This window comes from Papaver somniferum, chromosome 5, assembly GCF_003573695.1.
Source record: "Papaver somniferum cultivar HN1 chromosome 5, ASM357369v1, whole genome shotgun sequence".
NCBI lineage: Eukaryota > Viridiplantae > Streptophyta > Magnoliopsida > Ranunculales > Papaveraceae > Papaver > Papaver somniferum.
Window position 1 is genome coordinate 153,560,085 of NC_039362.1, and position 14,797 is coordinate 153,574,881.

Below are 14,797 nucleotides of genomic sequence, written 5' to 3' on the forward strand. Positions count from 1 at the left end.
CAAGAAGCGTTCTAGAAAATACATCAAATACTGTTATCACCTGTTGTCATGAAATCTCTAGCGCAAGGACGGCCGCTAATACTTTACACAGCTTCCAGTGACGTCGCTATCGGGTCACTTCTTGCTCAAGAAGACGAAGAAGGTGTCGAACATCCAATTTATTACTTCAGCCGTATGATGAGAGATGCTCAGCTCCGATACCCAAAAGCCGAAAGAGCATGTCTAGCATTGGTACATGTAATCCATAAATTCAGGCACTATCTGTTATCCAATAGAGCCGTGCTCGTTTCCAAGGTCGACCAGATAAAATTTCTTCTATCAAAGCCATCCTTGATGGGGAGACCAGCAAAGTGGATGATGCAGATGTCAGAATTCGACATAGGTTGTGTACCGCCCAAAGTGATCAAAGGACAAGCAGTTGCTAACTTGCTTGCCGCTTTTCCAGAGGAAGATGCAACAATGTTACACGAAGACGTTCCCGACGAGTTTCCAGAAATCTTAGTCATCAGAGAAGAGACGTGGCTTTTATACTTTGACGGGTCCTCCACCCCTAACAATGATACTGGAGGAGCGGGCGTGGTGCTAGTATCTCCATCTGGTGAAGTCTTCTCACACTCATTCGAGCTGGATTTTCATTGCACTAACAATTCATCGGAATATGAAGCTTTCTTATTAGGCATGTCCTTGGCCAAGCAAGCAGGAGCAACACACCTTGAGATCAGAGGAGATTCAAAACTACTGGTCAATCAAATAAACGGAGCATACTCTCTCAAAGAAATCACACTCGCCCTTTCAGATCTGAAGCTCAACGGATATTAGCTCATTTTGTTGCATGTAACGATTGTCCACACTGGACGAACTAACAACAGGCATGCTGATTGTCTAGAAACTCTCGCTTCCAAACTACAGTTCGAAGGAGCATAAAAACAAACACGGTACAGAGGCGCGACGTGTCATCTACCTGGCTTGCTCAAGTCGAAGACATTCAAAAAAATGATTGGAGGGCGCCTATTATTCATGAACTGAATAATTCCCTTTCAGAAGGGAAAGTTAGTCTCAAGGAACTAAAGAATTAATTCTTGCTTCATGGAGCATTATACTATCGAAATCCTGACGGGTCTTTATCACGATGCCTCGGGAGCGACGAAGCGGATGAACGACTCAAACGCATACATGAAGAAATCTGCGGACAGACGTTGGTGGTAACACTTTACATAAATATTCAAAGGATGGGATACTATTGGCCTTCCATGGAAGCTCATACAAGAACTCTGCAAAAATCTTATCCCAATTGTCTGACGCCTCCTCATCACCTAGAGTCTTTGACAGTTCACCATACTGGGGACTGGATGGAACCTTACGTCAAGTACCTTCAAGACAATGAGCTCCCGTTGGAAAATAAGGAAACAGTCAAACTCATTCAGAGAGCTAAAAGATTTGCCTTCCTTGACGGGATCTTATACCGCAAAAGTTTTGGTGGGAACCTACTGAGATGCTTAGCTGGGCGTGAAATCCCAACAATTTTAAAGGAAATGCACGATGGAGAACATCAAGGAAAAAGGAAACTATTTCTCCAGATTCATGAGAAATATTACTGGCCGACCATGGAAGACGACGCAGATGCATATGTTCAGAGATGTCACCAATGCCAAATCCATAGTAATCTCATCCACACTCCTTGTCTCCCGTTGAATTTTGTGAATAGTCCTTGGCCTTTCTATAGCTGGGGACTGGATATCAAAGGGAAAATCAATCCAGCGTCTTCGAAACAACATGAGTACATCATCACTGCAACTGAGTATTTTACCAAGTGGGTTGAAGCTACCCCTCTTCGAAGCACCACTGGAGTCACGATCGCGGGTTTCATCAAGGAACACATAATATGCAGGTTCGGCGTTCCTAAACACATTATCACTGATGATGGAATTCCTTTTGCCAACAAACATGTGACAGAATTGTTCGGGTAATACGGCATCAAACAAGTTTTCTCCACACCATACTATCCCCAAGGAAACATACAAGCAGAGAGTACCAACAAAACTTTGATCAGAATTCTCAGCCGTTCATGATAATCCTCGAACGTGGAATGAACAATTGTCTATGGATTTATGGGCCTACCGAACCGCACCAAGGAGTTCAATTGGAACTTCACCGTACTCTCTTGTCTATGGAGCTGACGCCATACTCCCAGCAGAAATCAAGATTCCTTCAGCAAGGATCGCCTCATCCAGCGGAATACAATGGGATGGAGCAGAAGTATCCAACTCAAGGATCGCTGAACTGGACATGCTTGAGTCAAGAAGGTTTAAGGTAGAAAATATGTGGAAGCATGCAAACAAAGGATCTCCAGGGCTTACAACAAAATGGTAAGACCTCGAACTTTCCAAGTAGGAGATTTGGTACTAAAGACGGCAAAACACATTCAACAAGATATGTCTTCTCCAAAGTTCTCTCCAAAATGGGAAGGACCATATGTAATTGATGATATTTTTCAATGATGTTGTAGTAATAAGTTCGTTGAGACTTGTGAAAGCAAAAGATTTTAGACTTATAAAACTTAAAAATAGAAAACTTATTGCAAAATTGATTTCAAGATATTAAAAGTAACCAAGACACTAGATTCCACTATTACACATGAATGAACGATACCAAATATGTTTCAAAACTCTAACTATCCTTTAAGTCCTTTATTTCTTAATTCACACATAATCAAACATATTCCCAAATATTAATTGTATTCCCTAAGAATAGACTATCAATCAATTAAACAAAGTATAATCTATCAAATTGAATCACAAGTAATTAAGAAAATTATGTGAACATTTAGAACTCTGCAAAAGCGGTGATTGAATGAATTATAAATTTTAAATTAGAGAAAATAAAATTGTTACCAATCATTCATGCATAGATAGCTTTATCCATTGCTTTGGTTGCGCGAGAATTAGCTCATCATCATGGAAACACGCTCAAAATTCATTTTTATTGCTCAAAGGGTGTTTACAAAGATGAAATGGGAGAAACAATGATAAAACAATGATTTTCTTTTCTCTCCCAAAAACTCTCCCCAAATGTGCTCTCTATCTCTCTATTTATACACACAAATACACATCACTCAAATATATTCTTCCATAACTCCAAAATCTTCTTCTTTTTAATTAAAAATATCTTCAGAATTTTTCCTTCTCTTTATTCTATATATTTCTTTGCTAAACCCATATCTTCTTTAATTCGCAGATTAAAATCCAAGATGAAATCTTCTAAGGATATCTTTCTTGTTTAATACAAGATAACTTCCTTTTTCTTCAAAACTTCATGTTTGTAAGGCAAGAAGATATTTTTATCTTATAGATAACAAATCCTTTACCGTTGAAACCAAATTTCCCGCCAATTTTTTCTTTTCAAATCAAGGAAGAAGATGGAGCCCCCTTAACCAGTAATGGGGTGCGATTAGCAGTTGGTTCCCTGGGATGCCCCTTATTAGTTAGGTGCCCCTTGTCCAAAACTGAGAGTCTGAATAACATGTGTGCTCCGGGGGTCCAAATAGCACTTTTTGATCAACTTTTTCCACACAAGTGTATTTCTCCAAAAACACCTACACAAACATAAAAACACCATAATAAGTACAAAATCAAGCACTAGCAATAGAGACACCGAGGACAATTCAGACACAAAAATGTGTCTATCAAATACCCCCAAACTTATTATTTGCTAGTCCTCGAGAAAATCTAATATAAAATGTCTACACTTAGCACGTGCAGCAAGCCGTTAAACTGCTAGGTGGCCCTAGCGGCGGAGTGTTGTCTCCGGAGGGTTTACCAGAGGTGTACCCACAAAACTTTTACTCCAGACCCTAGATATCTACGCTGAACCTTGGAAGGCACTAAAGAATCTCATGGGTTGGCATACAATCATTGACTATAGGAGGAAGTACCCTGATATGAAATTCCAATTGTTGTACACGAGTTTGCACTCAGCATACTAAAATTCATATATAAGTGACAGATCTACTCAAATAGTTTCTAGACATCATAACCGGAGTCAACCAATCACATGGAAAGATTAAGAAGATGGATAAAGAGAAAAATAGATGGTTCAAAGTGAACGGTGTTTCCCATATCTGTCTGAAGGCCTCTGCCAAGATGAACCTATCCTAATGGACTGAGATATCAGTCTGACTAATATCAACACAACTGGTATATACAAGGGGACCAGTGGTCGATAAACCTAACTCTAGGTCAACACAACTGGCATATACAAGGGCACCCGTGGTCGACTTTATTGATTTTATTCCGGTTAGTCTGATGGTCTGGTCTCAAACTTTTTTTTTTTTTTTTGGTATCTCAATCACCCTAATTCACCCTAGCAAAGGTAACAACTTAAATCTTGTGCCCCACCAAGTCACTTAAAAAATAAAAACAGAAGGGATTAGGATTTAACGAGTTATGGCGAAACTACCATGTTTTTTTTTTAATTCTAACACCTGAGCTCTGTGCTTTTATGAATAGACTCTTTAGATGTTTCCATCTAATCAGATTGGTTCCTCAACTCCTACAACCAAGATGTTCCCATCCACTTAGATTGGTTAGTGCCAACCTTAATAAGCATAAATTTCTAGGCTCTGGAGTTTATTTATTGCAACTAAAAGCTAACAAAAAGTTTCTTCCCCACCCCCAAACTTAAATCTAACATTGTCCTCAATGTTTCTAATGAAAGAGAAATACCAAAAAGCAAAGTAACATGGGGAATCAGTAAAGAGAGAAGTCGGAAAGATAGTACCTGGGTGAAGAGAGAAATCAAAAACAAATATACAACATACAATTGCCTCGATGGTCAATCAAGGGTAAACAGGGACCTCCTCAACATCACCTGTAGGAAAGGGCTCTAAAAAGGGTTTCAATCTCTGACCGTTAACCTTCGAAGAACTACTACCATCTGGTGTCTCGATCTCAACAGCTCCATGAGGAAAGACAGTGCGAACAATAAAAGGACCCGTCCACCGAGAACGTAACTTCCCAGGGAATAGATGCAAGCGGGTATCACATAGACTAACTTTTTGACCTGGAGAAAATGATTTTCTCAAAATATTCTTATCATGCACAAGTTTTATTTTTTTCTTATACTCCTTCGCACTATCGTAAGCATCTATACGAATCTCTTCCAACTCATTGAGCTGGAGTTTCCTATGGGCTCCTGCCTTGTCAAGTGAAAAATTTAGCTGCTTAACAGCCCCATAAGCTCTATGTTCTAACTCAACAGGTAAATGACATGCCTTTCCATATACAGGTCGATAAGGCGACATTCCAATAGGGGTCTTAAACGCAGTACGGTAAGCCCATAAGGCATCAGTAATCCTAGACGACCAGTCTTTCCGATTAGGATTAACTGTTTTCTCTAATATACGCTTTATCTCCCTATTGGAAACCTCTACCTGACCACTAGTCTGTGGATGATATGGGGTAGCTATCTTATGTGTAATACCATATTTCTTCATCAAAAGCCTAAAAGGTCCATTACAAAAGTACGACCCTCCATCACTAATTATAGCTCGCGGTGTACCAAAACGTGTAAGTATATTATTTTTCAATAACTCAATCACAACCCTATGGTCATTGGTTTTACACGCAACCGCCTCAATCCACTTAGAGACATAGTCTACAGCGACAAGGATGTAAAGGTTACCAAAAGAATTAGGAAACGTACCCATAAAGTCAATACCCCACACATCAAAGACCTCAACAACTAAAATAGGGTTCAAGGGAATCATGTTCCTACGGGAAATGCTTCATAATTTCTGGCAACGCTCACAAGTAACACAGTGACTATGAGAGTCTTTAAACAACTAATGCCAATAGAATCCACACTGCAATATCTTAGCAACAGTCTTCTTAGCACTAAAGTGACCCCCATAAGCATGATCATGACAAAAGGAAATAATACTGGACTGGTCATTCTCAGGTATACATCTCCTAATAATCTGGTCTAGACAATACTTAAACAAATAAGGATCATCCCAAAAGAAGTGCTTCACCTCGGCTAAAGACCTAGAACGATCTTGTTTACCCCAATGTTGGGGCATTCGACCAGTAACAAGATAATTCACTATATTCGCATACCAAGGTGTTGGGGTAACAAAGAACAGTTGTTCATCGGGAAAACTATCCCTAACAGGAAGAGAATCATTAAGGGTATCCACAACAAGCCTAGACAAGTGGTCTGCTACTACATTTTCTGCACCTTTTTTATCTCTAATGTCTAAGTAAAATTCCTGCAACAATAGGATCCATCTAATCAATCTAGGTTTAGTATCCTTCTTGGAAAGAAGGTACTTCAAAGTAGCATGATCAATAAAGATTATGACCTTAGAACCTAAGAGGTAGGATCTAAACTTGTCTAAGGCAAACACAATAGCTAATAGTTCCTTCTCCGTAGTGGTACAGTTCAACTGGGCATCATTCAGAGTTTTGCTAGCATAGTAAATCACATGAAGTAACTTATTTTCTCGCTGACCTAGCACAACACCAATAGCATAATCTGAAGCATCACACATGATCTCAAAGGGTAGGTTCCAGTTGGGTGCCTGGACTATGGGGGCGGTAGTGAGTAAAGTCTTAAGCTTCTCAAAAGCCTCTAAACAAGCATCATCAAAGACAAACTTAACATCTTTTGCAAGCAAATTGCAAAGAGTTCTATAAATCAAGCTAAAATCCTTAATGAGTTGGTGATAAAAACCTGCATGCCCTAAGAATGACCTAATATCTCTTACGGTTTTTGGGACCTGTAAAGTTTTAATGAGGTCAACTTTGGCTCTATCTACCTATATACCCTTCGAAGATATGATATGCCCTAGAACAATTCCTGAACGAACCATCAAGTGACATTTCTCCCAATTAAGCATTAAATTCTTTTCCTTACACCTAGTCAAAACTAATGACAAATGATGCAAGCACTCATCGGAAGACGAACCAAACACTGAAAAATCATCCATAAATACCTCCAAGAACCGTTCTACCATGTCAGAAAATATGCTCAACATACAACGCTGAAAGGTCGCAGGGGCATTACATAGCCCGAAAGGCATGCATCTATATGCAAAGGTACGAAAGGGACAGGTAAAAGTGGTTTTCTCTTGGTCTTCTGGAGCAATAACAACCTGATTATAACCGCGGTATCCGTCTAAAAATAAATAATGGCTACGTCCAGCTAATCTCTCTAGCATTTGGTCGATGAAGGGAAGGGGAAAGTGGTCCTTCCTAGTGACCTTGTTCAATTTCCTATAGTCAATACAGACACGCCAACCCGTGGTCACTCGGTTTGGGATTAACTCATTGTTATCATTCTGGACTACAGTAATACAAGATTTCTTGGGAACAACCTGAACGGGGCTGACCCACTTACTGTCTGAAATGGGGGTAGATAATGCCTGCATCTAACAGCTTAAGAACCTCGGTTCGGACTACTTCTTTCGTATTAGGGTTCAGTTGAAGTTGCATCTCCCTAGAAGGTTTGGTGTCACTATCTAAATAGATATGATGCATACAATCAGTAGGACTTATACCCTTAATGTCTGCTATGGTCCACCCTAAAGCTTTCTTGTTATTCTGAAGGACGGTCACTAGCCTACTTTCCTGATCACTATCCAAGTCGGATGCTATAATCACAGGTAAAGTCTCAGACGGGCCTAAAAACACATATTTCAGGGTATATGGTAATGGTTTTAGGTCCAACTTAGGAGGCTTTTCTAACGAAGGAACTAGGGTAGACTTAGAAACTGGTAGTGGTTCGAACTTAGGTTTCCATCCATTATTAGTGTCTAACAAAGGGGTTGAGTCTAACAAAGCATTCACCTCATTAATCACATTATCATCATCAAAATCAATCCCAAAGTGAGCTAGGCATTTCTCTAATGGATCTTCTAACAAAGTGTTTGGTAATGACTCCTCGACTAATGTTCCTATCATGTTCACCTCCTCTATGTTCGAGTCATCAAGTTCAGAGGGTAGCTTACTAATATTAAAAATGTTCGGCTCAATAGTCATATTACCAAAAGACAAATTCATAATACCATTTCGACAGTTAATGATCGCATTGGATGTAGCTAAAAACGGGCGACCTAAAATCACTGGTATTTGGTTCTCTGGGCCAGGGACAGGTTGGGTATCTAGGATAACAAAATCCACTGGATAAATAAACTTGTCGACCTCGATAAGAACGTCCTCAATCACACCACGAGGAATTTTAACGGACCTATCAGCTAACTGAAGTGTCATCTGGGTAGGTTTCATCTCACCAAGTCCTAGCTTAAGGTACACATGGTATGGCAGTAAGTCACACTGACTCCTAATTCAAGCAAATATTTCTCGACACGGTGTTTACCTATTGTGCAAGAAATAGTAGGGGACCCTGGGTCTTTATACTTAAGAGTAGTGGTATTCTGAATAATAGAACTCACATGACTAGCTAGGAAGGCTTTCTTCTGGACACTAATTTTCGCTTTTGCGTACACATATCCTTAAGAAACTTGGCATAAGCGGGAATCTGCTTAATCGCATCTAATAATGGGAGGTTGATAGTGACCTGCTTAAAAACCTCCAATATATCATTAAAGTTGGACTCCCTCTTAGTTGTAACTAGAAGCTGGGGGAACGGGGCTCTGGGAACAAAGCCGGGATCAACATGACCCTCATTGGTCTCTTTGGAGACTCTATCAGTCTCCTCATTTTCTGGCTCAGAAGGGTGAACTACAGCATGTTCACTATCAGGCATGGCAACCTTATTGTCAACTTTCTTTCCACTCCTAAGGGTTGTTATAGAATTCACATGATTGTACGATTTCTCTCCTTTAGGGTTAGGATCAGTTTGACTAGGAATCTTCCATATTCTCTTTCACTAAGAAACTTAGCTATTTGGCCGACTTGAAGTTCTAAGTTAGCAAGAGACTGGGAATTATTCTTAAAATTCTGCCTGGTTTCTTCTTGAAAACCACAGTGGTTCTTTGACAACATATCATGGTTCTTTGCTAACATAGTAAGGGTTTCTTCTAAGGTGGAGATCTTTTTCTCATTTTGAAACTAGGGTTGACCTGAAGAGTTCTTAGCATAACCAAAACCTGGGGGAGGCTGAGAGTTACTAGACTGTCCTTGATTCTGACCCTTATACCAAGAAAAATTAGGATGGTTTCTCCAACCAGGGTTGTCAGTCTCTGAGTATGGGTCAAACTTCTGACGGTTCTCAAACCTAGCAGTGTTATAGATAGCATGGGCTTGCTCTTCATTAACCTGACCTTCCAAAAACGAGTTATTGGGTTCTACTCCACAACTAGACACTTGAGAGGCTCTAAACCTATCATCGGGTTCAACAAGAGACCTATGTTAGGACGATTCAATTCCAAAGCTTCTAACCTTCTAGACAAAGCAACAAACTTAGCATCAGACCCGAAGCTTGTATCTACCACATTGGTGCTACTTCTATTGACCAAGAGTCTTTTGGGGGGTTCAACACAAGACTCCCACTGTTGGGATTTTTCAGCGACAGCTCCTAAGAAGGTAAAAGCATCATCAACACTTTTACTAGTGAACTCACCAGCGCACATAGACTCAACCATGGCTTTGGTTGAATAGTCTAATCCATCATAAATAATCTCTACGAGTTTTATCTTATCAAATCCATGGTGAGGATACTAGGATAGAAGATCATTGAATCTCTCTAAGAACCTATACAGAGACTCTCCCTCTTGTTGCACACTAGCACTAATTTTCTACCTAACAGACGCAGTTTTATGCTTATGGTAGAATTTCATATATAAAGCAGCAATAAGTTCATGCCATGTTTCAATGGATTCAGATGGTAGGTTGTTCAGCCAGGTCTTGGCTTTATCTCTCAAGGAAAAGGGAAACATCTTAAGTTTCAAGACTTCATCAGTAAGGTCTTTTATTCTAATTGTCCCACAAATTTCCTCAAAGTCCCTAATATGAAAATAAGGGTTCTCATCTTCTTTCCCAAAGAATATAGGGATCATTTGAAGAATACTAGGTTTTATCTCGAAATTAGTCGTAGTGGCTGGCAATTTTAATGCACGAAGCTCGAGTGGACCTAGTTGGGAACATGTAATCTTTCAAAGTTGCCATCGCTGGCACAACTGAAGTACTAGGGGTATTTTCCTCACGAAGAGACAGATTCTCAAAACTGAAGTTTCCAAAAACAGGGCTCTCAAAAGAAGAGTCTTCGAGCTCCTCGCCTTCACAAGAAGAACTACTAGGTTTATCACTAATCAAACGACCTAGAGTGTTTCTTTTCCAAGCTCGCTCTTTAATAACCTTGGGCATACACTAGAAAAACAAAAGAAAAGGAAAGAAATCCTAAAAGGAAGGGAAGTTCCATGCAAACACAAACAAGGTTGACTCCACCAAAGCAAACCTAAAGATTTCTAGCAAACAAAAAGCATGATGGCTCCACTTATATTGTTTCTAGACCAGCTCTAATCCTTCGAAAGGGAATTCGTTACAATTTAAGCAAACCCCTCTAGAATCAATCCGAGTTTAAGTAAGTTGAATCGAGGCGAGGGAAGCTCAATGGAGCTTTGATACCCAAGGCCTCACCGGCGTTACAAGGCGGCGTATTCAACTCACAGAAACCATCATGAACTTTGAAACATGCTTAAAAGAGTAACCAATATTTTTCAAATGACTTTCCTATTAAGCTCGTTACCCTATAGGTCTCGTTCTAGTCAAATTTAGCCTAGGTTCGCGTTTGGTTTCGTTTTCCTAAGGCGGGCAAGAAGGGAACGGTGATGAAATCCGAACCCTTATCTTGTATGGCCAGTCTTTGCCCTTTACTAGGAAATTAAAGCAGCCGTTTTCAAATCCTCGGAATATATGCAAACAAAGGAATACAGTAACTCGCTGACAGGAGATTCGTGAGTGTTTCGACAAACTTACCTCCCGTATCAGACGGGGGATGAACCGCTGAAGTGGACTCGGGCCACGACTCCTATGTCGTGTACGAACTCGAGGGGACGAGGCGATATCGTAATCGTTGTCCTTCTCTGCAAACAGTTTATATTTAAACTACCCTTCCGTAAGGTTTAAAAAAAAGTCCCAAAGTCCGAAGTCCAAAGTCCAAAAGAAAAAAAATAATCTAAAAGAAATTCTAAGAAAAAAATTTGTCTCTCTCTCTCTTTAATTAATTTTTATTCTCATTTTCTTTCGCTCCTTTCGCTCTGCTTTTACTCCAAATCTGTAAGTATTCACCAAAAGCTTTGGAAAATTTTCTCCACACCATACTATCCCCAAGGAAACAGACAACCAGAGAGTACCAACAAAACTTTGATCAGAATTCTCAGCCGTTCATGATAATCCTCGAACGTGGCATGAACAATTTCCTATGGCTTTATGGGCCTGCCAAACCGCACCAAGGAGTTCAATTGGAACTTCACCGTACTTTTTTGTCTATGGAGCTGACGCCATACTCCCAGCAGAAATCAAGATTCCTTCAGCAAGGATCGTCACATCCAGCGGAATACAATGGGATGAAGCAGAAGTGTCCAACTCAAGGATCGCTGAACTGGACATGCTTGAGTCAAGAAGGTCTAAGGTAGAAAAATATGTGGAAGCATACAAACAAAGGATCTCCAGGGCTTACAACAAAATGGTAAGACCTCGAACTTTCCAAGTAGGAGATTTGGTACTAAAGACGGAAAAACACATTCAACAAGATATGTCTTCTCCAAAGTTCTCTCCAAAATGGGAAGGACCATATGTAATTGATGATATTTTTCAATGATGTTGTAGTAATAAGTTCGTTGAGACTTGTGAAAGCAAAATATTTTAGACTTATAAAACTTAAAAATAGAAAACTTATTGCAAAATTGATTTCAAGATATTAAAAGTAACCAAGACACTAGATTCCACTATTACACATGAATGAACGATACCAAATATGTTTCAAAACTCTAACTATCCTTTAAGTCCTTTATTTCTTAATTCACACATAATCAAACATATTCCCAAATATTAATTGTATTCCCTAAGAATAGACTATCAATCAATTAAACAAAGTATAATCTATCAAATTGAATCACAAGTAATTAAGAAAATTATGCGAACATTTAGAACTCCGCAAAAGCGGTGATTGAATGAGTTATAAATTATAAATTAGAGAAAATAAAATTGTTACCAATCATTCATGCATAGATAGCTTCATCCATTTCCTTGGTTGCGCGAGAATTAGCTCATCATCATGGAAACACGCTCAAAATTCATTTTTATTGCTCAAAGGGTGTTTACAAAGATGAAATGGGAGAAACAATGATAAAAAAATGATTTCTTTTCTCTCCCAAAAACTCTCCCCAAATGTGCTCTCTATCTCTCTATTTATACACACAAATGCACATCACTCGAATATATTCTTCCATAACTCCAAAATCTTCTTCTTTTTAATTAAAAATATCTTCAGAATTTTTCCTTCTCTTTATTCTATATATTTCTTTACTAAACCCATATCTTCTTTAATTCGCAGAATAAAATCCAAGATAAAATCTTCTAAGGATATCTTTCTTGTTTAATACAAGATAACTTCCTTTTTCTTCAAAACTTCATGTTTGTAAGGCAAGAAGATATTCTTATCTTAAAGATAATAAATCCTTTACCGTTGAAATCAAATTTCCCGCCAATTTTTTCTTTTCAAATCAAGGAAGAAGATGGAACCCCCTTAACCAGTAATGGGGTGCGATTAGCAGTCGGTTCCCTGGGGTGCCCCTTATCAGTTAGGTGCCCCTTGTCCAAAACTGAGAGTTCGAATAACATGTGTCCTCCGGGGGTCCAAATAGCACTTTTCGAGCAACTTTTTCCACACAAGTGTATTTCTCCAAAAACACCTACACAAACATAAAAACACCATAATAAGTACAAAATCAAGCACTAGCAATAGAGAGACCGAGGACAATTCAGACACAAAAATGTGTCTATCAGTAATCATCAAGCAGTATCCAGTGGATATTACAAGATCTTAGCCATTGATTGAGGAGTGTAAGGAAATATCATCAACGGTAAATGGCTCAAAGCATATTATGCCTGATCTGTAGAAAACCGTTACCTTTTCATTATTTCAATCATTTCTTAAAATGTAATTCATATTCCTCCAAAGAGTATGCAAAGTACTACTTTATTCATTAAAACATTTCATAAATGAACAAAAATTCTTTCCATGATCAATCATTCTGCCTAAGAAAAAGCCTAAACCTATTCGAAAATAACAAATCATAAATGCTCACTCAGAATAAGCCATCCAGCAGAGAGTAATTCTTAAAAACATCCATGTCAAGCTTCTTTTGAAAGTTTCTGGTCTTCACTTTCAAGTCCTGGACAGCCTTCTCGACTCTTGCCGACTCCAAGGCAAGTGCCTTCTCCTCTTCCAAGAAAGCAGTTGTGGTAAAAATCGCATCAGCAGCAGCAGCCGCCCTATGAATTTTGATCATCTCGAGCCGCCGACGAAGCCAACCTATGTTGAGCCGCAAGATTTCACAGTTTGAAATCATTTCATCCCACATGTGCAGTTCATGATTCTTGACATCTCGTAGATTCATCTCGTTCATCTCTTCAATGATCGGTAACAATCCAACAACCGTAGTCAGAAGGGTTTGGAGAAAGCCTCTCCGTATTTCCGTTGTAGAAATATGCCCGTACCGTCTCCAAATTTTGGTATACAGAGATACGTAACATTTGGGAATGAAGAATCCACTGACCACCTCATTATTTGGGGAAGTATTAGTCATGGGAGCTTCAAAGGGGAGTCCAGCCGTTGGATACTCGTGAATGTAAGTTCTAACCCTAGCCTCCACGGAATCAGTAGAATCTTCGTCAACACGGTTGCTGCTATCGTCAACCACAACCACGGACTTCCCGTTTTTCCTCTTTCTAGCAACGACAACGCGAACATCAACCTGCAATGAAGTGAAGGAGTATTTGATTTTACTAAACATTGAGCATGGAGGACCTCGGCTGAGAAGTTATGGAATTACTTACGGATGCTCCAGCTTCAGCATGATCTGACCTATACTGGGAAGGGGCTTTAACAGTCCGCTTAGGCCTCAAATTATGCGAAGAAGAGGGATTTTTCTGATCATCCTGCAATAAATTATTTTCTATGATCAGTAATACTGATCAAATGAAGATGAAGGAAATATATACAACGACTTACTGAAGTATACGCTTCTACTTCATGCTTTGATTGAGGTTCGTTTCGAGAAGAAATGCTACTGCTAAACATGGTAACGAGAGGTGTGATTGTGATCAAAATTACTTCTGATAATGCACAAGACAGGAAACCAGGTGATGTTTAAATAGAAAAATCTAAACATTGAAGGTCTGGATACTTATCCTATAGTGGATATAGTCAAATATGTTGCGGTTTTCATTGAAACCCTAATTCTCGAGTAAGTGTATCCGGTATCATAGAAAAAGTGCGACAATACTGGGGACTGACAGTTCAGGCGTGTTCAACATGGAAATACTGAGGACTGATACTTCGGATATGACCAGCGTTGCAACCGTGAATTACTGATCTAGCAGGCCGCATGTCTCTTAGTCAGTTCGTATAATTGTACTTCATGGATAATTATTGTCTACATGGACATTGGTCCATCCTATTCGGATGTGAAGAATATTTTGCAAAAGATGCGACAAGGGATTATGGTTCAAAAATAATCTCTAAAGAAATATCTCTACAACAAGACTGCTCAAATAACCAGAAAAATGTCTACTTCGATAATAACAAATAATCTCAGAGAAATTCATGAACAAGA